The following is a 25510-nucleotide window of genomic DNA, read 5'->3' as shown; positions in this document are numbered from 1 at the left end:
TCTCTTTCTCTCTATATAACTATATACATGATATTGATGTTGAAATAGATACCTTTAAATATTAGTCTCGACGATTCAATGCTGTATGTCTTTTGAAGTTCGATTTGAAACAGAAAATAATTCCCACTAAAACGTTCACATGTGTTATTTCTATCTCCATCGGTCAGATTCGCTGTCTTGAATTGAATGAATATGCCAGATACATTCCTTCCAAATGCTAGATTATCTAATAAAAACAAAATGATCTAGTTGAAGAAATTGTGATTAATTCTAAGTGAGAACCTTTAAAGATATTTTTATATTGTATAATAAGAAATCAAGTTTGATTTTTTAATGTGTTGACCTATCATCTACATATATATTAACAGTGATTTAAAAAAAAAAGCACAACTTCTCTCAATATCAAATGAAAATTTTTCCTCCATGATTTATAGACTTGAACAAGACTAAAACCCCAACTCACTGGGCAAGAATTTTCACAAATCTTGTAAAAATAGCTCTGTGCAATACTCTGCTTAAAACCCATGTATAAGAAAGAAATTCTTATGCTTTTAACAAAAATGTATATTTATGCACAATGTAACGTTTGTTTCTTCAAATACCGCTCCTCAGTAGGTTATATGTTATATAAGACTTACTTGAAGCTGTCAGTGCAAAGTAAACAAAATATATAGCGCAGGGCGTATTGTGTGCGTAGATAGTTAAATCTCTGCTATAATCGGCTGAAGCCCGTCGAAAAAATGACGCTAGGGCAAGGGCATACGCATGTTTGTTGACATAAAGATTTATACACATTAAAGAAGTTTACACCGTCTATCTGAAAATGAGAAACCTCAATTATCTGTCTATTAGAACATAAAATAGATGGTGCCAACTGCAGGGCTTTCAATAGCTTTTTAAATTAAGTTTAAAGGGTCTGTTTTAACATTATTTCCAATAGGTTCAATCGCTAATTACAGAATTTAAAATGGCAAAACCCAGTCCTTGAAATGGTGAACAATCGCATCCTGTTTTATTGGAAAGCCTGTGTGCACAATGGCATTAAATGTAATAATAATTGTATGTTGTTTAACAGTTGAGAATTTTTCACTCATATAGAGACGTCACCGTATGCCGGTGACCAATCTAATTAAAATTTGATGTTAGATCTGCTCGCATACTCGCTACACTAACATCTAACAACATCCCCTAGAGGGTCACGACAGAGGTCAAATTCTATTAACCAATCAAACCGTCGTTTGTTGATTGAATAAATCTAGAGTTGTTCCGAATGGCAAATCAGTGAAATCGAGTTACGAACGATTATAATGGCGGCGCCCATTACACCTATGAAATTTTACCTGCTTCGAAATATTTGTGTTGCTTGCGGGTTTTCGTTCGTAACTCAAAGAGTAGATGAAGCTGGAAACATCAAAGTGGATAAATGTTTAGAGAAGAAATTAAGAATTACACTGGAACGAATGAAAACGCTACAAAACGTATGTAATTTGAGCAAGGAGATAAGTGTTCCGACCGGTATGAGTGTATGTCTGAAATGTTTTCGTTCCATGGAAAGGGTACTGAAAGTAGAAAAAGAGAATGTTGAGACAAGGGATCGATTCCAAACTAACATACGATCAACGATGTCCAGGTCAGTTTTTCAATCCAGTATTGCTGATCAGTGAAGCTTGAAATTTTGTTCAGTATCTCATAAATACGTTGTTCTGTTCTTCATACGTTTATGTGAGCATCATGAGGCCTGTAATATATGATTGTAGTACTACGCTAAACCAAAAATTACATTTAATACCCTTAATTATGATATATAAAATGAAAACAACTTCCAGTGCTTAGATTTAAGTATCATATCATTTTCAATTAAAACAATTCTACAATACTAGGATTTTTGATTTCCTGTTAAGAATATGGTTCAGGTTAAACTGTAAAGTTTATAAAAAAAAAATTCAGATATAGTGTTTTGGTGCCCTCACCATCAAAAACGGTCATCAAGAAGAGGGAAATTAGGAGTCCATGAGTTATAGGTATTGACAAACGCTTGAAGGCATCAGAAGACACCCATGCTGTTATCTATTGTGAAAGTGGCACCAGTTCAACTAAAGCCTCTTGGCTCTACAGGAAACATTGCCCCCTTTACCATATGCATGGGATAACAATCTCCTCAGTTGCTTCAAGATTAAACATCAAAACAGCCTTTACATGTAAGGGTATACATTTACTATTATTAAACATGTTAAGAATGACATTCACTATATAATGGAGAGAAGCATAGACATTGTCTATTCTCTTGATTTGTTGTTCATGTATTGATTCTGCATACATCTGCCAATGTTAACAGGTCCCTAGATGCAATACTATCTCTATTGCACCAAAGGAGAAATATGCTGGTGAGTTTGAGGGAAACCGTAAATTTTAATTTAAAAATATATTATAATGCTTACTTTAGGGGCTAAAATCATTAAAAGTACTGACTGGTCTTTTCAGTCTTATGATACCTTAATACTTGTATATGTATGTCATTAAGACAGACCCAGTTCCAAAATCTTCCAAGAGATCCTTAGTCTCTGGTAAAGAGAACAAACCAAAATCAGACAAATGCTCTCTTGATGGAAGAGTTGAGGTACAATGTTACAAATGTTGAAATTTGTTTATTTTACTTTTCCTTGCGTTTTGATTTGTTTCAAGTTACATTAAGTCTGTAGGTACAATACAGAATACTTGTTACATTAAATTCCTTTGTAGTTCTTTTGTGTATTCAAATTATCTTTATATAACCTTTGTCTCACTATGTTTGATTAATATATACATGTATATATTCATTATCAAAATAAAACAATTTTGACCTCTGCTATGAAAGCAAACGTCATGTACTTATAATGACATAATTTTTTTTAGAACCCCCCCCCCCCCAAAAAAAATAAATTAAAATGTTCAACTCAGTAAATTTATTATATTGCACGAGAAAAAAAAATCCCCAAAAATGCAATTGCTATTGGAATGTGAAGTTTTGATATACCACTAATAGTCCCAAACTTAAAGCTCCCCCTAGCTTGTTTGAGGTGAGCTAAAAGCATTTAAAACATTGTTCAGGCTAATTTATTTCCTTTTATTTAACAGTACTATAGTCATAGTAGATGTTCACACAGCTCTCAATATTTATGATATCTCGTTCTGACGCATATGCATGACTAGTTTTTCGATTGAAAAAGTAAAAAGTGATTGTTTTTTGTGGTTTTTTTTCATTGAATTAGTCTATGCTATTAGTTTTCAACTGGTCTTATTTACTAACTTGTTCATGCAATAGTAATTATTTACATGTACCTGCATATGAGAGAGAGAGAGGGGGGGGGGAGGGGGTGTCCCAACTTACTTGTTTTCTCAAGAATTTGGCATGTAGTACATTTACTGTACTTTTATGAAAAAGATAAATCCTACATTAATATTAACTTTTTTTAGTTTATCAATAATGAGATAAGAAAATTATTTATTTCTTTGGTAAAACAAAAAGTATGTTTGTATTAGATAATATGTAATGTATCTCTATTCATATTTCTATATTTAAACTACTAGATTGTATTGCACTTTCCAAGTGGGAGAAAGTCTGTAATCATCAAATATTGCCCAGCAACAGATCTGCAAAGCTATAACTAGAGGTGGAAATACAGACAATTCCATGGTCAACATTTTGCTCAAATGTAATCCAATGGAATTAGTGCGAGGCTCCCAAAAGATTGTACGAGAAGAGTGTAAGGCAGTTTCTAAGAGGGGTTCAGGCACTCTACTACAAAATAAAACCCATGCAGATTTTTTTTCAGTTTCCGATGGGAACATTTCTACTAACAAGTGGAGAAAACATGTCCAGCACTATTGTCTATTATGACAGCTACTGTTTCAGACATGCCACCTGTTATTGGAAGCAAACCATTTCTTCATGCACTGCAAACTGTAGGTGTGGCACTTCATGGAAGGAGTCGAGAGATGGCTGTTTTGCAGTACATGAATGGTTTTCTGTTATCTCATGGTGGATGTACTCAGCGTGTATATTTTGAATTTGTGTTTAAAACTATTCATAATATATTTTCAGCTAATTTATTTCTTATAAACAAAAAACTATATCAGAATTAGACTGCCATTCCAGTATGTTAATACCCTCAGTCTGTATATTGAAACTTAACGGAATATTACATTTTTAAATACAGTATCCAGATGCATTCTTCTTAGTACTATATGATTTTCATTCTAGGACATAGAGAGACTGTCACATGTAGGGTTGACTGTCCATCCATTGACTTTAAAAAGAAAGCTCAGTGACTGACAGGGAATACTGGAAAAAGAAATCATACAAATCCGTGATTCCTGGGTTGATGGAGGAAATGTTAAGTACCAAATCATTGGTGACAACTGGGACAAAAACATTCTTCCAATATGTAGAACATCTGGCAGGAAAACTCTTTCTCTTCATCTCTTTCATGTGTATGCCATCACTGACAGAGTAATTCTATCTGTACCTAGCTCTGACAAACATGCCTCCCATGATATTGAAGTTGCAACATTTATTCCATCCATTCAAGACCAAGAGAAGTTAATGAAAGAGCTAATATTTCTGTTCTCCACTTCTGTCATTGAAAATCATCCTGAATTGCAAAAACAAGTTGGAAACATTATCCAAAGCACTTAGAGCATAAATATTCCTACTGTGCAGGAAATAAAACTAAACAAGTAAGTCATTTTTGTAATTTTTTGTTGTAATTTTCATATTTTTTTTTAAATGAAAAAAATTGACTAGAAGGAATATTGCAAGATCTACTTCATTAATGGTTATTAGTAAGAGTATTTTTTTTTTATAACATCAACATTTTTACATTGAATAAACATTTATATATTATTGAGGAAAAAATTAAGCTCCAGTTCACAAAAAATGGTCTTAATATTGATACATGTATTTATACTAAAATATGAATAAAATTACTTTTTTATTATTGAGGTACCCACTGGGACTTTTTGACTGCAACGAAAATAAGAAGAATCTGTACCTGGAACCTGTATTTTTTGGAGGTATTTTCTTTCGTATTGAAATAAAATATATTTAAAATTTAATCTATAATATGTCAAACTGCAGTGATTTATGCTTTTTTCAATAATCAAATCCTTAACAGGTTGTATGGAATTCTGGTGTTAATATTTAGGTTAAATATGGGTAGTTATTTTAGGTGCAGTTTTTTTGTCTGTGCATGTATATACAATCAATGACAAGATATTATCCAATACACATTCTAAGTGTTTATTTTTTTAATAGGTGACAGGTTAACAGATGAACGGGTGCAAGCAGTCCAGAATGCCATGGCTAATGCTGAAACACAGCTTCAGAGACTCCAAGGCTTTGTGTCAAAAATCGAAGACTTTCATGGACTGATGAATTTCTTAGAGGCATCTAGTTGATTAATATGCATGTGTTATGATGAATATTATGTAAACTAGATACTTATTGCCTAGGCAATAACAGGTCTTCCGTTTTCTTGACTTCTTCGAGAAAAAAAAAACAACACAATCTTGTCAAAAAGATTACTCTAAATAATTAACAAAAGTTATCTCAAGGTTTCCAAAGATATGTAAATACAAATAAAAACAAACGGAATTACTTTCCTGTTTTCTTTATGTACTTCGTCATGAACGAAAGTGCTCCAAACGAATAAAATGTTCATTCTACACCTAAATTATTCACAACTGATCATCCCTAAAAGTTTCCATGAAAAACTACTCATGTTTGAGACAACTTCCGGGTTTTCGGTTGGCACTTCCGCTGAAAATAATTTGCATGGTTATGGCCTATCTAACATCCCCATTAGCCAAACATTTCTGTAAAAAGAAGAAAAAAACTTTAAAAATTCACTTTTTTTCATCGCTTCCTGTCACTAACGGAAGTGACGGCAACGTACGATTTTTACATGATGTAGATAAACTGATGACTGACTATCAGTTCTGAAAGTTTTAGACTTCAGCAATGTACTGTTTCTGAGCAATTTGGTGAACAAAATCTCAATTTGAGGACAGAAAAACACGCGACCGGAAGTGCATTTTCATAAGATGGTTATCGTCACACTAGGCAATTGCAGTCTCAATAAAATATATGAAAATCATTTCAAAGACTTTATCTATGAGCAATATTTTTGGGAAAGTTAAAAATCCAAATTACATAGTTTTCTCTTATAACCGGAAGTTGTCGTTTTTTTGTTTCCAGTGAGACCAACACATATAGAAACTGTGAAAGAGATTCAATTATATGATGCAAGTTTTATTTCAAAAGATAAAAAATGAAATTTTTGATTTCTTTGATCACTTCCTGTGACGACCGGAAGTGACGGCTGACGCTATTAACCCAAAGGGTTTTGCTTACTCATTAAGTTCTATTACTCATATAAGTTTGGTGTCTTAATCTCTTACCGTTTTTGAGATCTCACTTTGACAAGTTCTCATTTTGCGGACAGTAAAACACGCGACAGGAAGTGAATTTTACGAAGATATTTGACGTTACTCTAGACATTTGCAGTCTTAATAACATATCTAAAAATCATTTCAAATACTTCATCTATAAGCGATATTTATGGGAAAGTAAAATGCTCAAATTATGTAGTTTTTCGCTTATAACCGGAAGTTGACGTTTCTGTTTCCGGTGGGACCAACATATTTCGAAACCACAAAACAGATGCAATAATGTGATGCAAGATTTAATCAAAAACAGAAAAGTTGAAATTTTTGATTTCTTTGATCACTTCCTGCGACGACCGGAAGTGACGGCTGACAGATTTAAACATATTCCACAAACCTACTTGTCATGGTCTATAATCCCTGAAAGTTTGGTGTCTTAATCTTTTACCGTTTCTGAGAAAACGTCCGGACATGAACTCTTTTGAAAAAACGGAAATCGGACATATATGACGACCGGAAGTGAATTTTGCAAAATCCTTAAAAATGTTTTTAGTTTTTTTAATTTCACATAATCCCTGAAAGTTTCAAGAAAATCCATCGAGCCATCTCTTAGAAATCGCTTGGACAAAAAATGGGAAAAAAATAATAATAATAATAATAACTAGAGCAAAGCTCGTTGCAAAGCAACGAGTGGGTCTTCCTTCTTAGCTTGTAAGTTGACGTCGTAATAAAAGAATAAATATTTGTTTAATTTCCACCTAAAGGTTACATGTTTCTGTTTAGATTGTCAACTTTGCTAACATTCTCTTTCTTCTTTGAACCCAAATATCAAGAGACCTCATCTCCAGAACTCTGAATCTGGAGTGAGCATGAGGATATATAATTCAACTGTACTCTCTCCAACAGTACTCCTGAAATTGTATCCAAAACACTAATACTCCCAGACCCTCATTTCTTGAACTTTGACTTTTGATTTTTAATTTCTAGACTTTTCTATTCATCTAACATCTTTGATGCAATCATGTTAGTAACACGTGCCATACTACAGAATCATCAGTGTTTTGCTACATCACTGTCATAATAATTGCTTGACAAAACATTTACACAGCATAACTACATAGTAAGTAATCCAAATGTGTTACTGATTGAGGATATCCATTCTTTGACAATCAGTAAGTAGAAAAATACTCTTACAAGAAATGCACAGGGATGATTTCAGTAAGACACGGTGTCACTTGTGGAAAATATTAACATAACATCTTTTTTAGCCTTTAACTTAAAAGTTAAACTTCATTATCTCAAAAACCGATATCTAAATACATGTACCATTTATATGGTGAAGTGAGCTGGTACTCCCAACCCCTTATTCTTAAAGTTTTTTACCCTGCATGGTTATCTGGAGTCATTGGATATCTTGATGTTTAATCTTGGTCCAGTTGAAATTGAGAAAAAATGGTTTTACTGTACTTCTTGGGTTCATTTATTCAAATGTTTTACAAGGGGGGAAAATGACACATATATTTAAATTTTTGTAACATGTTAAAATAATCTTTTACATGTACATGTATATTACACATATATTCAAGTAAATTTTTTTAATAAGAATTCATTAAAAATATTTGAATCCATTGAAGTTGATTGCAGTAGATATAATGTGAATTATGAGCCTAAAACACAACAAGCAAATTTAAAGAATAGTGGTCTCATTCTGTCATTTGTCAACTGAAAAAGTTTGATGATAATAGGCCTGAAACTGTTCAAAATATGCCTCTAAATCATTTTGAAAAAGAATGGCTGCAAAATTTAAAAAGTAGGTATCCATGAACTACTTTTGAGTGAACATGATACGAGGTCCTTAGATGCATCAACTGACAAGATTTGATGATCCTAGTCCTTATAGTAAGCAAAATATCAACATTTTAATAAATGTAATTTTTGGTCAACCTTGAAGTGACCTTGAGACCAAGCCCTTTGTCCCAGAGCGATTCCCTGTGCAAATTTTAATCTACAATATATCCTCATCCTTTTGTGAAAGTTTGGTGATAATCTGCCCAGTGGTTCTTGAGAAGATGATTTTTTAGCAACCAGTACTTTTGGTTTTATTTACCTAATTATCTCCCCTTGTTTAAGGGTCACAACACTAAGTTTACTATAAACGAGAGCCCTTGGGCCATGGATACACTGTGACAAATTTGACAATAATTGGCCAAGGGGTTCTTGAGTTATGGCCCATATTCTAACAAGAGGCCCATGGGCCACAACGCTCACCCGAGTTACTTTGGCCCTGCTGTTCTTCACCAGACCCTCCCTCCCTTGTAATACTTATTGCAGCCCCACCCTTTCCGCGGGGGCCATGATTTGAAAAATTAGAATCTACACTACCCCAGGATGATTCCAAATATGTTTCAGTTTTTCTGGCCCAGTGGTTCTTGAGAGGAAGATTTTTAAAGATTTTGCCTACATATTTCAATGTAAAACTTTGATTCCCTATTGTGGCCCCGCCCTACCCCTGGGGGCCATGATTTGAAGAATTTAGAATCTACACTACCCCAGGATGCTTCCACATAACTTTCAGCTTTTCTGGCCCTGTGGTTCTTGAGAAGATTTTTTAATGACCCCACCCTATTTTTGTCTTCTCTTGATTATCTCCCCTTGTAAAGGGGGTTGGTCCTTCATTTTAACAAACTCCCCTTCACCCAAGGATGCTGTGTACCAACTTTGGTTAAATTTGGCTCAGTGGTTCTTGAGAAAAAGACAAATATATGAAAAGTTTACAGACGGACGGACAGACAGACAGCTAGACGGACAGGCGACGGACAACTGGTGATCAGAAAAGCTCACTTAAGATTTCAGCTCAGGTGAGCTAAAAAGTTTACGTACACTGCACAAATGGCCATAGCATTAGCTCTTTGAGCCTTTGGCTCACAAGAGCTAAAAAGATAAAAAGAATTATGTATCTTAGAGTTGTCTATTTGTAATCAAAGCTATATTAAAATCAGACCAATTTCTTGAAATAAAAAATTGCACTGTTGTAGTGCAAAAAAATTAATGATATTTTACATGTCGCTACAATATTCAAAGAGGGTGTGTTGCAAAATTTTGAATTAAATTAGAGGGGTTATGACTGTTTCATCGCTAATTATAGATGATCAATACGAAAACACAAAGTTGAGAATTGCAATGTCATTGAAAGTCTTGGAGAGCACTGAGCTATTAAAAAATTATTTCTTCAGACAGGTCATTTTTCAAAGTGCACAGTAAATTTTCCTTAAATCAATTTGTCCGCAAACTTTTCTAACAATCCTCGTTCATGTACATGCCCTTAGCACTGAAGTCATTTGAAATATGCACATATGTTAACATTTGTTGCTGTATATGCCAAAATAGCAGTTCTCTCTAAATATTTTTTGTAAAAATACATATATTACAAGTTCTTAATGTATTAAGGCCTGATGTGTCCATAATCCTAGATGGAAGGACTTTTATCCTTGTGTGACTGTTTAAATTTCAATATGCTGCTTATTCTTCGTCATCTCCAAACAGATGCTCTTCTGGCAAATATGGTCATGCTTGGTATCAAATTTCAGTTATCAGATGGCAGTCACACCTATCCAAAAGAAATTGAAATTTCTCATTTAAAATTAAAAAAAAAACTGTACAACTGATAAATGATAAATAGCGATGTTAATTTTACTCGGACAGCTAAGTCGCACAGTCAGAGGCTTTAGTCAAATGAAAGTCGAGTACTCGTTGAAATTTAAATTAATTTTTCATGTCATTTTCCTTTTTGTCTTTAAGAGACTGCTAGCCTGTACAATATTTAAACTACATTATAACCATTATACAACAAATTATTGAATCATTAACATTTTCGTAGTAATAAATATATGTATCAAATGTATTTGATTTCAAATTTAATATTTACTGCCAGTGTTTTTTTTTTCAGTACTTTGGGACTGGGGGCTGGGGCCCTCAGAATTGGGAATTTCAGCATCAAGTAGGCTAAATTGGAAATCTCCCAGAAAGCCCAATCACTTAAAAAGCATTGTCAAAAAGCTTTGTTTTTGTCTTTGTATTACTTTAACAAACAACTGTTATATCTAATCAAGACTATTCTTGGTATGGATTATCTAATTACTTGCATCAAGAACAATAGTGGTATGAATTATCTAATTATGAAGAAATCCAACTTGGCTGAGGTGGCAGAGGATAGTTTTTTTTAATGCCAAACATGTGCCGAGGAGGTACACATATACATGCGATCCATAAAAACATGTACATGGGGACAGTTTTCCATGGGCTAATTAATTACACTTCATATGCCCATGGCTCACAAATTATGTCAACAAATTACATGTAATCTGCCTAGTAGAGTGCACATGTACCAAAAATGCACCTGGGGTCTCCCCAAATTTGGGCTTGTTTTTCCAAGATTTGGGCCTCAGTCGCACCCATACAACCCATCCCCAGGCCCGAGCAAGCAGGATAAAACACCCAGTAGTCTGTAAATCAATGCATGCCCTAATGAAAATTCACCAATTGATATGGGGCCATTCATCTTCCCTCTGAGATACACACCTTCTTCTAAGGCCTACTGCTTTTCAGCTGAATTTCCTCTGCAACTGACCACGTGTCTTAGGTTCGCATTTACAACTCTGTATATGATAAGCATCATAGTGACACCTGTACAAGTTGCACATCATTTATTTCAGCAAGCACTCTGCTACACTGCAAATGTGTCCCATAATCATTCTAATCATTTTTCTACACAAGAGGCCCAAGGGCCTTATCGGTCACCTGAGTGCAACAATTTAGAGGATCCATAAACTGATAAATGAAGCTTTGTTGCCCAATAGCAAGAAAAATACTATGATTATGATCAAAAAAATAATTGGTCTAGTACCTTTCTATCTGTCCCCCATTTACCACTATTACCATACAGACTTTTAATAAAATGTCTATATTATTACCTCTCACATTGGCCTCACTTGGCTTTTGCAGAACATTTAAGAAGATAAGTTATTTTTGTTTCATTTTTATTCATCTATTATTTCCAAGTTACCTGATTATTAAAACTATGAAAGTACTTTTTGTATTATACAATAAAAGTTCTTGCATAATTCTCTTATTCTATTAACCTTTCAAATACATTTTCTGCAGTGATTAATAATCAAAAGTGAATGGCAAAGGGGAATAACTTCACTCAATAGAATACAAATTAATAGATCCCTGGCCATGACCAGAACACTTGACTAAATGGTCCAAATTTCAGAATTCTGGTAAAAATACCCTTGCTCATTAAAACTTTTACTCTGTTTGCTTCCAATATGCCCAGGAGCAGAGGAGATTTTTGAAGAAATAACGCATTTTCACTATTTAACACAGCCCTACCCTAACACCAGAACCCATGACCTTGGGTCAAGAAAATTTACAGATTTGGAAGAGGAACTCTCATCATCATAACTATGCGATTAGTTGAAGATTTTCAAAGAATTCACACATTTTCACTATATAATCAAATAGAGCCCCCCCCCCCCCCCTTTAGAGAAACATCAGAACTCCTGGGAACACAAGTTTGAAAAATTTTGTAAAAGCATTCTTGCTCATCATAACTATACACTTGTTTCTTTGCTTTATAACCAGGAGTAGAAAAAATATTTTGAAAGAAATTATTAATTTTCACTATATAATCAATAGAGCCCCCCCCCCTTTTCATCAGAACCTCTGACCCAGGGGCCATGAAATTCACAATTTTGGAAGAGGCAGTCATGCTCATTATAACTATGTACTTAGTTAGTTTATTTCATACCCAGGAGCAGAGGAGAAGATTTTCAAAGATTTAAAGTATTTTCACTATATAATCAATAGAGCCCCGCCCTAACACCAGAACCCCTGACCCTGGGGCCATGAAATTCACAATTTTGAAAGAAGCACCTATGCTCATCATAACTATGTGCTAAGTTAATTTAGTTAATTCCCATGAGCAGAGAAGAAGATTTTCAAGGATATAATGTATTTTCACTACATAATCAATAGAGCCCTGCCGTAACACCAGAACCCATGACCCAGGGGCCATGAAATTCACAATTTTGGAAGAGGCAGTCATGCTTATTATAATTATGTACTTAGTTAGTTTAGTTCATACCCAAGAGCAGAGAAGAAGATTTTCAAAGATTAAATGCATTTTCACTATATAATCAATAGAGCCCCGCCCTAACACCAGAACCCCTGACCCAGGGGCCATGAAACTCACAATTTTGGGAGAGGCAGCTATGCTCATCATAACTATGTACTTAGTTAATTTATTGAATACCCTGGAGCAGAGAAGAAGATTTTCAAAGATATAATGCATTTTCATTATTATAATCAATAGAGCCCCACCCTAACACCAGAACCCCTGACCCAGGGGCCATGAAATTCACAATTTTGGAAGAGGCAGCTATGCTCAACATAACTATGTACTTAGTTAGTTTATCTAATACCCAGGAGCAGAGAAGAAGATTTTCAAAGAAATAATGCACTTTCACTATATGATCTATATAGCCCCACCCTAGCACCAGAACCCCTGACCCTGGGGCCATGAATTTCACAATTTTGGTAGAGGGCTCAATGCTGATTACAATCATGCCAACAGTTTGACTGCTTGATGTCCAGGAGTAAAGAAGAAGATTTTTAAAGATTGCATTAATTTTAGTGGTTTTAGCCCCACCCCTCAGGCCCCAGGGGGGCAGGGACCATGAAATTCACAATTTTTGTTCCCCTTCACCCATAGATACTATATACCAAATTTGGTTGACTTTGGTTGAGCGGTTTCAGAGAAGAAGCTGAAAATGTTTAAATGTTAACGCACGACGCACGACGGACGACGGACGACGACGGACAAAAACAGATAGCAATAGGTCACCTGAGTGACTCAGGTGACCTAATAAAATATCACATCAAACAGGGGATATCTCGATTTTTTAAGAAATTTGACTGGGTCTTTAGTACGAAACTATCCCCTGCCACCTTTAACTTTCAAAGTTTGCTTTTTAATTAAAATAACTTTCCATATTTAGAAAGTGCAATCAATTCTGAGTAAAAATATACTAAATATGTCTTATTTCAATGAAAAATAAAAAAGTTAGAGGCAAATAAGTGACCCCACCAATTGTCGGTCAACCACCTTAACCCCATATTCTTTGTGTTACTTCAAAAATGACCAACTCCTACAATCCAAAAGAATCTATTTCTTATCAAAACAGTGTTTAATGGTAACTTTGATCAATTTCAAATGCAGCTACATATAAAAAATTCAATAAGAATTGCATGCCTTCATGAAATGTACTCACATGAAACACATACTCTCCTATTTTTGATGTTTTGAGAAATCCCATTTTACCTCTTAATTGCTTGAATTTATACATCTATAGCTTGTTTGCAAAAAGAAAACCTAATCTATTTTTCAGGATATTTATTGTAATATACAAAAACCCCTCTTGCATCAAAGGTTCAAGAAGAAGTGTCCTGAAAATTGCAGTTATCTACCCTACCCCTCCAACCATTACCTGATTCTATATGGAAAATATACTGTGGAAATCTGATTTTACTGACTGTCCTTTTTCTGAGTATATTTCCATTCAATTTCAATGTATCTGAGTGATCAAATACATGCATTTGATTCCCCTGAATAATTAAAGTGATCATCCTGTCCTTACTTGGCATTTGTGAGTAAATTTCAGGTGTTTAGTAGAATCCAATAATTACATGAAAATGTACATATTTCTGATATTTTGTTCATTAAATATGCAAAAAGACCATCTGTTTTGTTATAATTTAAAGAAAAATATATAATCTATATGAAAATAATGAAAAGTTTAAGTTCTATCACATTATAGAAGACAAATGAGGGGGAAAATGAAGGGGAGGGGGTATTTTTTTTTATGTAATTATCAATAGTAAGATGGGTCTAATTTGAAAAAAAAAATTAAAGCACAGCAATTCTTTGAATAAATGTGGTTCTGTGAACTGATATTTTTGCATACTGACTCATTCTTTTCTCAAAATAATGATATTTAGTGAAAATACATGTAAAAAAGAGTAAGTTTATAATTTGTAATTTCAGTGATATCGCAATAACTGAGCCCCTTTAAAATTTTAATTAATACTAAGTGATTGCATCAAAATTTGATAAAATATATGTGACAGTGCCCAAAGTATTATTTTCAAACAAATAAATTTTTCTCAGACAAAAATTGCCTTACTCTGTTAAGATTTGTTATGCTGATGCTTCAAACTCTTTGAAAATGTGTACTGGGAAAGGTTTACCCCCCTTGTGTTTAGGTCTCTCTACCTAAATGAATAAGAGTCAAATAAAAGAAATATGGTGAGTTTTGAAAATGGCATACATCAATAAACTTATTTTGAGAAGAATTAGACTAAATTACATATTTCTGAAAATTGCTGTTTTCTTGAAGGTGGCAGAGGATAATTTTTTTAAATGCCAAACATGTGCCGAGGGGGTACACATATACATGCGATCCATAAAAACATGTACATGGGGACAGTTTTCCACGGGGGCTAATTAATTACACTTCATATGCCCATGGCTCACAAATTATGTCAACAAATTACATGTAATCTGCCTAGTAGAGTGCACATGTACCAAAAATGCACCTGGGGTCTCCCCAAATTTAGGCTTGTTTTTCCAAGATTTGGGCCTCAGTCGTACCCATACAACCCACCCCCAGGCCCGAGCGAGCAGGATAAAACACCCAGTAGTCTGTAAATCAATGCATGCCCTAATGAAAATTCACCAATTGATATGGGGCCATTCACCTTCCCTCTGAGATACACACCTTCTTTTAAGGCCTACTGCTTTTCAGTGAATTTCCTCTGCAACTGACCATGTGTCTTAGGTTCGCATTTACAACTCTGTATATATAAGTGTCATAGTGACACCTACATGTTGCACATCATTTATTTCAGCAAGCACTCTGCTACACTGCAAATGTGTCCCATAATTATTCTAATCATTTTTCTACATAAAATATCACATCAAACAGGGGATATCTCAATTCTTTAAGAAATTTGACCGGGTCTTTAGTACGAAACTATCCCCTGCCACCTGAACAACAAAACCTGCTTAAAAAACATGCAATAAACAAACTAAATTTGATCACATATTTTGTAAGTTTTTCTTTGGGAAAACTTCCATTACATTTTGGGAAAATACAGGCATATTTTCAATTGGGACTGGGGCCGAATTTCGGCCCCAAGTCGGTTCTAAAAAAATCACTGACTGCACATTTTATCTATATACAGAACATCAAATGCTTGTATTTATCCTTTCTTTTCCTGCTGCTAGTACATGTACCCGTTATTCATTTCTTACCTGAAGCCATTTGAATGTGTCTTGTCAGTGACCCGTGATTGTTAAACAATTAAAGTGTAACTCTTATAAAAACAAAATTTTAATTATGAGATTTTTTGCATTCAATCAATACAATTTAAAAATGATTGATATTAATATCAGAAAGAAACACCTTTGAATTATGCTCATAACCATTCCCCAGTTTACATGTATTTATAAAGTTTTATTATTCTTCATTAATTGGTAGTTCCATTATATGAGATCTGAGATCTTACGAAATTGCAGGTTGAAACTTTACAATTTGGATCCGACATCTTTTAAAGTATGCCAATGCATGTTTGTCGAACAACAAAATTCCTTTGAACAATTAACAAAGACTGGTTAAGCCTTTCCCTGAGTTTGAACACTGATACGTTAATAAATGAACTGAGCAGATCCAATTTTTTTAGCTCACCTGAGCCATAGGCTCAAGTGAGCTTTTCTGATCAAAATTTTTTCGTTGTCTGTCGTCGTTGTTGTCATTGTCGTTGTTGTTGTTGTAAACTTTTCACATTTTCATCTTCTTCTCAAGAACCACTGGGCCAAATTCAACCAAACTTGCCACAAAGCATCCTTGGGTAAAGGGGATTCAAGTTTGTTCAAATGAAGGGCCACGCCCTCTTTCAAGGGGAGATAATTAGGAATTAGTGAAAAAATAATGGCATCATTTAAAAATCTTCTTCTCAATAACCACTGGGCCAGGAAAGATGAAACTTATGTGGAAACATCCTCAGGTAGTGTAGATTCAAGTTTGTTCAAATCATGACCCCCTGGGGTAGGGTGGGGCCACAATGGGGGATCCAAGTTTTACATAGAAATATATAGGAAAATATCTTTAAAAATCTTCTTAAGAACAGTAAAGCCAAGATTGGTCATATTTATATGGAAGCATCCTCAGGTAGTGTAGATTCAAGTTTGTTCAAATCATGACCCCCGGGGGTAGGGTGGGGCCACAATGGGGGATCAAAGTTTTACAAAGAAATATATAGGAAAATATCTTTAAAAATCTTCTTCTTAAGAACAGCAAAGCCATGATTGTTCATATTTTTATGGAAGTAACCTCAGGTAGTGTAGATTCCAGTTTGTTCAAATCATGACCCCCAGGGGTAGGGTGGGACCACAATGGGGAATCAAAGTTTTACATAGAAATATATAGGAAAATATCTTTAAAAATCTTCTTCTTAAGAACAGTGAAGCCAAGATTGGTCATATTCATATGGAAGCATCCTCAGGTAGTGTAGATTCAAGTTTGTTCAAATCATGACCCCCGGGGGTAGGGTGGGTCACAATGGAGGATCCAAGTTTTACAAAGAAATATATACGAAAATATCTTTAAAAATCTTCTTCTTAAAAACAGTAAAGCCATGATTGGTCATATTTATGTGGAAGCATCCTCAGGTAGTGAAGATTCAAATTTGTTCAAATAATAACCCCCGGAGGTAGGGTGGGGCCACAATTGGGGATCCAAGTTTTACATAGAAATATATAGGAAAATATCGTTAAAAATCTTCTTCTTAAGAACAGTAAAGCCATGATTGGTCATATTTATATGGAAGCATCCTCAGATAGTGAAGATTCAAGTTTGTTCAAATCATTACCCCGGGGATAGGTTGGGGCCACAATGGGTGATCAAAGTTTACAGAGGAATATATAAGTCTTTTTCTCAAGAACAGAAAAGCCATGATTAGTCAAATTGATATGGAGGCATCTTTGGGTAGTGTAGAATGAAATTTGTTCAAATGAGGGCCCCCAGGGGCAGGGTGGGGCCACAATAGGGGATCAAATTTTTACAAATGAATATATGGGAAAAAAACCTGCTGCTCAAGAACAACAAAGCCATTTGTTATATTGATATGAAAGCATCATCAAGTAGTTTAAAATTCAACACCCCCCTCCTTGTAAACTTTTAAATACTGTACTGATTTTTGCTTTTTTTCCCTAGCTAATGTGCTCAGGTGAGTGATGTGGCCCATGGGCCTCTTGTTTTACATTGAATTTAAGAGTAGCAAATTTTAAAGGAACAACCGACTTAACAAATTTTAGTCGATAGTCAATATGATTGAATGATAGTCGAGTACTCGAACATTCATTGATATCCCTAATGAAACCATCAAACAGAGTTCAAAGATACTGTCACATTTTCCGTGTATTATTTGTAAAAAGTACTCTTAGCTATTAAATAGATGTTTACACGCAGTCAATTTTGAGGATGAAATTACAAAATATTTTATAAATAGGGATTAATTAGGAGTTTTTTTTTCATGATTTCACAAAGGAAATGCACATAACTTATACATGTAAAAAATTTATTAGGGATGGCAATGGTCAACTGGGTAACCATCTAATCAGTCAGAAATATAGTAACCGGTTTAGCATGGGATGACGGGTTATGATTTTCATAACCGGTTAGTCGGTGTTTTTTGTATAATGTGTACTTTTTAAATAATATACCAGTATACATATTTTTTTTTTAAAAATTACCACTTAGATCATGTAGATAGCATGTGTAAAACTAGTCTCATTCAAGCAGATGCTCGACTGTCTCCATAAACTCCTGCTCGTTGGAGTTTACGGAGACAGACAAGCATCTGCTTGAACGAGATTAGTTTAAAACTGAAAAGTTGCTATCGACTTATTAAATTATTCACAATATACAGCCACTGTGAAAACAAATCCCCATTATTTTGTCATTACAGTAAAACATGCTTATAAGTGCCAGGGACAAATAATTTTGATTCATTATAAATGTATTCATTTTTCAGTTTAGTTTTCAGTATGTTTGAAAACCACAGGGAATGAAAATCACTTCACTATATGGTTCAATTCCTTATTTAAATCTGTTCGCAGTAAGCGTGTTTTACTGTATAACCCAAATACCACTCTAAGTTTACATACCCAAATCATAAAAAATTCTATATTCTAATTTCAAGAACTAATTTTTTACTAAACAATGTTTTACATGGTAATCAATCTAGTTCATTATTGTAATGGTAGCCTAGTTGTAGCCTGGCATTCATTTTGTAATCAGGAGGCCTGGGCTTGATTCTCATTTGCTGTGTCAAACCTAAGACATAAACATACAGGTAATGAAGGTTCCTTCACCAAGCGCCAAGCATTAGAATGAAAGTCAAAGGTTTTTCAGATGAGACCTTAAAAACCTCACAGTAGATGTTGGGACAATAAAGAACCCTCACTGCTCAATGGGCCTTAGTGCCAAGTATTAAGGTCTATGTTTGAAGCCCTTCACCAGTATGTGGTAATGTCTCTATACGAGAGAAAAATTCTCAAGTAAGATGTAAAACAACATACAATCAATCAAAGTGTCAGTAAGAAGCTGATCCTTACATCGCAGGTTCGAATCCCACAGCTGGATGTGGAGATAGGTTCCTCGAATGAAACCGACTATGAACCGAGGTTCTGTGTCACAGAAGGTGCTGGCACGAAAAAGATCCATCACTTCCCAAAGGCCATAAGTGTCAAGTACAGGTCTATATTTGCAGGCCTCCACCAGCAAGTGGTGGCATAATAATATGACTAAAAAAAATTTGAAGGGGCAATAAACAAAACACAAATCAATCCTGCAGTCTTATCACAGAAATAATTCAAACTTTTATGTATAAATATATTTCCAAATTTCTTTTGCAATTTAACTGAGTGACATTTTTGAGATTTTCCAATAATAATACACATTTACTAACTGGGTTCGAGGGCAACATGTGTTTTGTCGGACCCAGGAACCAAACTGTTTGCCTGAGGCCATTAGGTCAAAGGGAAACAGTTTGGTTCAAGGGGTCAGCAAATTGCATTTTACCCCGAGAACACGGTCAATAAATGTTTTGTTATATCTTTTACTTTCTTTTTTTGTTTGACATACATGTATTTTGTAGTGGCTTCCGTGATGTAAATTTCCTTTACCAGCACTGAGGTAAAACTCTGTCAATTCCGTAACTTTCGAACACCAACGAATGCAAATGAGATTTAACTAATCCCGCGCATACTGTAATATGTAAGCAGTCCAATGATCTCATCGACAATTTCAATATCTCACTTTGCGGTTCAACATAGATTTTTTTATGATTGCTCATAAAACCTTGGAAATGTTAGACATCTTGAGTGTACACTGGTATAGATTTATATAAGAACAAATTTTTAAAGGTATAACAAATTATAATATTAATTAAGGCCCTAGTTATAACAGCTATTCATACTTGTTGAAGAATATATAACAATAATTATCATGTTTATAATGTAGTATGTTAGATAGTGTATTGTTGAATTTTTGCATTTTTTTGTTTCAATAAAAAAAAAAATAAGTCTTGGTGAAATTACATGCTCTCATGCATTTAAATATAAGGTAAAGCAATGGGGATTTGACAATGTCATGTCAGGGCTAACAGACAGAGACTGAACCATAAAATAGATAACATACATCAGTGTTTGTGCGTACATTTATACATTTGCTGGCATATACATGTAAACATCAGTGCTGTAAGCAGCTGTTAAATTTTAGATAAGAAAAATTCTAACCTTCATTTCCATGGTCCACGCCAATCATATATTAAAATGTTCACCGTGAACTCTTTCATCACTCGCTACATTTATCACAGAAAACTCCGACACAAGACTGTTCATCGCTGTTAATGTGATCGTCAGAATTTCCTCTTAAACAATTTGCGTAAGAATATATATATCCTTTTAAAACTAATGCTCCCTGTACGCAACCAAGGATTTTATGTGCTTCATAGATGTGGATTTAACGTGCATGTTCACATACGGCTCGTACGTTAAGAAAATGTACAACTGTCAACTTCACATATTTTCTTCTCATTTTCTGTCTGTAATTCAGACTTGCATGGCTACTTCCGGGGACGTACTAAAGACTTGATATACTAAAGATCTGATATTCGACCTGATGATTTTTCAAAAAATAAAATAATCAGATTGAGTGTTATACATGATTTATTTTTAAAAATTATTGATTATGAAGCATTATGCTTACTAAACTACACCTTTTTTTTAAATATTTGCCAACAAAGCATCAGATCAAATCACGTTTTTCGTATATCGGGTCTTTAGTGTCTTCTTCCCACAATGCCGCTCGTGATTGTTTACATCCAGGTTACAAACAAGAGGCCCCGATTAAGACTCTTTCTATACGGATGCATTTGTAAATGTTGATTTACCTTTACTTGTGTAAATAACTTGCATTTATAAACGATTTAAATAACAGAAAACAGAGAAATCGAATCAAAACAATTTATTTAAAACACAACAACTATCTAAAACCGTACAAGCATGTGTTACGATGCCCTAAAAGGCGTGGCTGGTTTGTAGACAACTTGTTCCTGTACGATTCTCGAATAATTATTATATAAAATAGAATAAAATATAGCACGGAGCTTGTTTCTCTTTATACCACATGACAAGATTTAATATGTTAGAAATTATGTCATTCAAACTTTTTCATAATATTTTAATATTTTTAGCTATCCAAAAAATACTTTTGTGACCTGCTGTCCCCTGAATATAGGGGCCAGCCCCTTTTTCTTGATGTTATCTGAAACCTCTCGTAATTACACACAACTTTTATTCTATATGTCTTACCAAATTTTTATCAGTTTAAAAGTTATTGAACAAAAAGCAGCAAAATTTAATGGAAAAATAATTCTTAAAACTTGCCGTCACATAGCTTCCGAACTTAAAAAAATTAGCCTACAATTTTAATGTTCTGCGCATCTGCAATGTATTAGTTACAAGTTCTCCAGTTTTCATGCAAATATCATGTGTCGTTATTGAGAATTCTACTGGACAAGAGACCCTCCAAATATCGATTAAAGGGCAATAACTCATGAACGGGGGTATATATAAAAAAATTGAAAAAACCGTTTTTAGGCAATAATACATTGTATCTACCCTGAAAGTTTCATAGCAATCGGACAAAAGGTCTCCGAGAAATAAATCGCCTGCTGAAAATCAGCGGGAAAAAAAAAATAAAATAATAATAAGAAACAGTAGAATAACAGTAGGGTCTTCCGAAGGAAGCTCGGAAGACCCTAATAAACAGTACAATCACTATAAGGTCTTCCGACTGAAACGGAAGACCTTAAAAACAAAATTCCGCAGTAATACACATTAATTGTGTAGAGAGTTTTGACCTCTATTTTACTTACAACTGGTTGTTTATCAACCCAAAAACCAGTTACATATGCACAAGAAGCTATTCAACACACGCAAATATAGGTTTATACAGATGTAGACTGCATGTTTGAATTTGGAAACATTAAATGGCTATATTTTTTTACGCTATACACAAGCTTACTTATTCAACCAAGAGTGCTGTGAACCGAGGTACAGTTCACTACTACGGGTATGAAACATTGTATATACTTTATATTTGTGCGTATTTAACTGAATACTTGAATACTAAGCATAGCTTGACAAAAATCTTTCTTTCTGAATTGCAGAGACTTACTGAACACGAGAAATGTCAAAGGACAAGTGTATAATGCATATCGTGCATATAAAATGTATCATGTGATCTTGGATGCCATCTGTTTGCTGCTTTTCCTGCATCACATGGCTGTCCCAGAACTGAACATGAAATAGATCTGCTTACCAACTTTGCAGCAATATCACACAGAGAAAAGATAGACAATACTGATGACATATTTCAGAATTTACGAGATACTGTGTATGATCCACAACATCCAGAAAACTAATGGACATCAACACTGGAGGAAGGAAGGTTCGAGTGACACCACTCTGACAAAACCTATGTGCATGTCTTAACTCTGAAAACTCATGAATAAAAAAATCCACGATATACATATTGCCAAAACCATCAAAAAAGCAAAAAAAAAAAAAAAAAAAAAAACAACAAACAAACAAACAAACAAACAAATCCCAAGACCAAATGCATGATTACCTGTTCATGCTATATAAACTTGTGATTTTGCATAGAACTTAGATACTTCAGTTGATATGGGGGATGGCAAGGGGGCAGTGCGGTCTGCCAAATGTGAATTGCCAATATACCATCTCACGAACAAGGTGAAGAATGCAATTGGTTCTATTCATTTAACATCTTTAACACCTGGCATTCCCCTAACAAAAAAATACTATAGTAAACTATAGTTAACTATAGTACCAAAGTAAAAACTTTGGAACTTTGATTTACTATAGTGAAAACTTTGGAACTTTGATTTACTATAGTAAGAACTTTGGAACTTTGATTTACTATAGTGAAAACTTTGGAACTTTGATTTACTATAGTGAAAACTTTGGAACTTTGAATTACTATAGTAAAAACTTTGGAACTTTGATTTCTTATAGTGAAAACTTTGGAACTTTGATTTACTATAGTAAAAACTTTGGTACTTTGATTAAGTACGATAAATCCCTTGGAATTATGTTTTTGATTCCCATTCTTTACATTTTATGATATTTCAAGTTTAAGATTCATAAAAGCTTGAGAGAACATTTTAAAAACCCGACCCCTCCCCTGAGAGAATAATGTACAAGATACGGATTTTAATGTAAAGGTTGTCGCCTGCGCCGATAAATAAGCAATATTTATTTCATTGTATTTAATTTTAATATTATGCAGATGTTACGTAAGTCTTATTTATGGAGAATAAATAATATATTATCAAAACAAATTGTGTCAGTTAGAATCAGAATATCTGCTTCATCAACTTCAGTCAACATGTATTTTTTTTTTAAATTTATAAATGTAAATATTGCATTTGAATTAACTACTTTGAATATTTAAATAAAGATGTACAACAAAAACCAGCCCCAACCAATCCCATTTCCACCCCTACCCTAAAACGGCTAAATATCAAACAAAAAATTAATAAAAATACATAAGTTGTTAAACTAATGAAAAAACTTTGAAACTTTGATTAAGTATAGGGAAAACTTTGAAACTTTAATTAACCATAGTAAAAACTTTGGAACTTTGATTTACTATAGTGAAAACTTTGGAACTTTGATTTACTATAGTGAAAACTTTGGAACTTTGATTTACTATAGTTAACTATAGTAAACTATAGTTAACTATAGTTTACTATAGTATTTTTTTGTTAGGGTCTCCCTTATAGTCAAGCACAGCTCTTAGTTGCTAACCGCTTCGTCAATTTGCAAGGAAGAAGGAACAACAATATCTCATTAGATGCGTACCTGGAGATGTTAAATAGAGATAGCAAAATTGCCTGCTGTGGTCATGAAAGAAAGGAGAGTATCCTTGCCCACTCAAAGGAATATCCTCATGTGATAAATCTGGTTAGTCATTTTGACAGTATTACTGAAATCAAAAGTAGGAAGGGTTTCCATCACATCCCCAGCTACAAGGAAGATGTATTAAAGGTGTTAAGGTCAAGATCTAGTAAATGATTTTAGACTGCCTTTTTGATGCTAGATCCATTATGACGTCATAATCAAATTAAATTTTTCCCCCCCGTACTTTACAGCTGTAAAAGAATTATGTAGAAAATAAAGTACTTTTCTGGAATTCAGTTTGAAATCATGTGAAAAGTAATCCCGAATCCTATATTCAATTTAATATTATAAAGAAGAGGCTTAGAACATACAAAATACCGTTTTCTGAGAAACTGTAGGCAATCTGGATACATTTAATTTGTCTGATATAGAAAAAACTCCCATATTCATGACTGATTTTCTTAATTTTTCATTGAAAATGAAAGTTTAAGATATGACTTTTCGTCTTGTTTACCTACAAATTATGCCCCGAAACACCTTATTTGACCAAGCTATACTTATAAAGCTTCATTAAAGGAATTTATTTCTCAAATTTAAGAAATCTTTAGACTCCTTTTATGTACTAGATCTTGACCTTAAAAGATTTACAAGAAGCAAATGTACTAACTTACATTCCAAAGCGTGCATTCAAGTGCCAAGACTTTTCATTTGATAGGAACATCTTTCAGAATGCATTTGCTGGATTGTCTACTTTGATACACAGGCATAAACCAAGACAACCTTTCATAAGACTGAGAGATCCACATGTTTAAGGTATCTCCACCCTTACACTTTCGAACTTACAAAGTAGATAAATTGCATGTGTATCCAATTGATACAATTTAATTAATTGCCACAGAGTATGACTGCCTTTTAAATAGATTGCCAGCTTTTTGAAGATATCAGACACACATTTGTATTAAGCACTTGTTTAAATGACAACACCTATGTTGTCACAAAAAGGATGGAGATACCTTAAACTTAAGACTGCTACAGAATATTGATCAATTTGTTCAATACATTGTGTTCTTTTTATGATAACTGAGTATTTCTTCCTCTGAATATTATTAATAGGTTCAGTTGTCCTATGTTGTGATCATTCACAGGTGGTGAAAAATCAAGTCTCAACCGGGACTCGAACCCAGGGCCTCTGGCGTACCGTGCCAGCGCTCTAACCACTGAGCTGTTGAGACCCGATATATTGACTGACTTTCACGCACCTGTGAACCCGGTGACATGTTCCCCCTCTTTGTAGAAATTCGTCCTCGAATTCTAGGGGTTAAGGAAATGCTGTAAGGCATGTTCCAAGGGAATAGTGGGTATTTGTACGTTGGGCGCCAAATGCCACAGGTGGTGAAAAATCAAGTCTCAACCGGGACTCGAACCCAGGGCCTCTGGCGTACCGTGCCAGCGCTCTAACCACTGAGCTATTGAGAC

At 34.2% G+C, this 25510-nt stretch overlaps 1 non-coding gene and 1 pseudogene across 1 annotated transcript; one reads left to right on the top strand and one right to left on the bottom strand.

The window, feature by feature from the left end:
- Positions 1 to 3598: 3598 nt before the first annotated feature.
- Positions 3599 to 23642, top strand: LOC133193254 (uncharacterized; annotated as a pseudogene).
- Positions 23643 to 25437: 1795 nt separating this feature from the next.
- On the bottom strand, positions 25438 to 25510 carry Trnat-ggu (transfer RNA threonine (anticodon GGU)). The gene has a single exon. It is a non-coding gene; the product is annotated as a tRNA-Thr (tRNA).

Source organism: Saccostrea echinata, unplaced genomic scaffold (genome assembly GCF_033153115.1).
Source record: "Saccostrea echinata isolate AGI-Se365-2 ecotype Australia unplaced genomic scaffold, CSIRO_AGI_Sech_v1 ptg000027l, whole genome shotgun sequence".
Classification (NCBI taxonomy): Eukaryota; Metazoa; Mollusca; class Bivalvia; order Ostreida; family Ostreidae; genus Saccostrea; species Saccostrea echinata.
The sequence above is the reverse complement of the archived record's forward strand: the minus strand, read 5'-3'. Positions and strand labels throughout refer to the sequence as shown.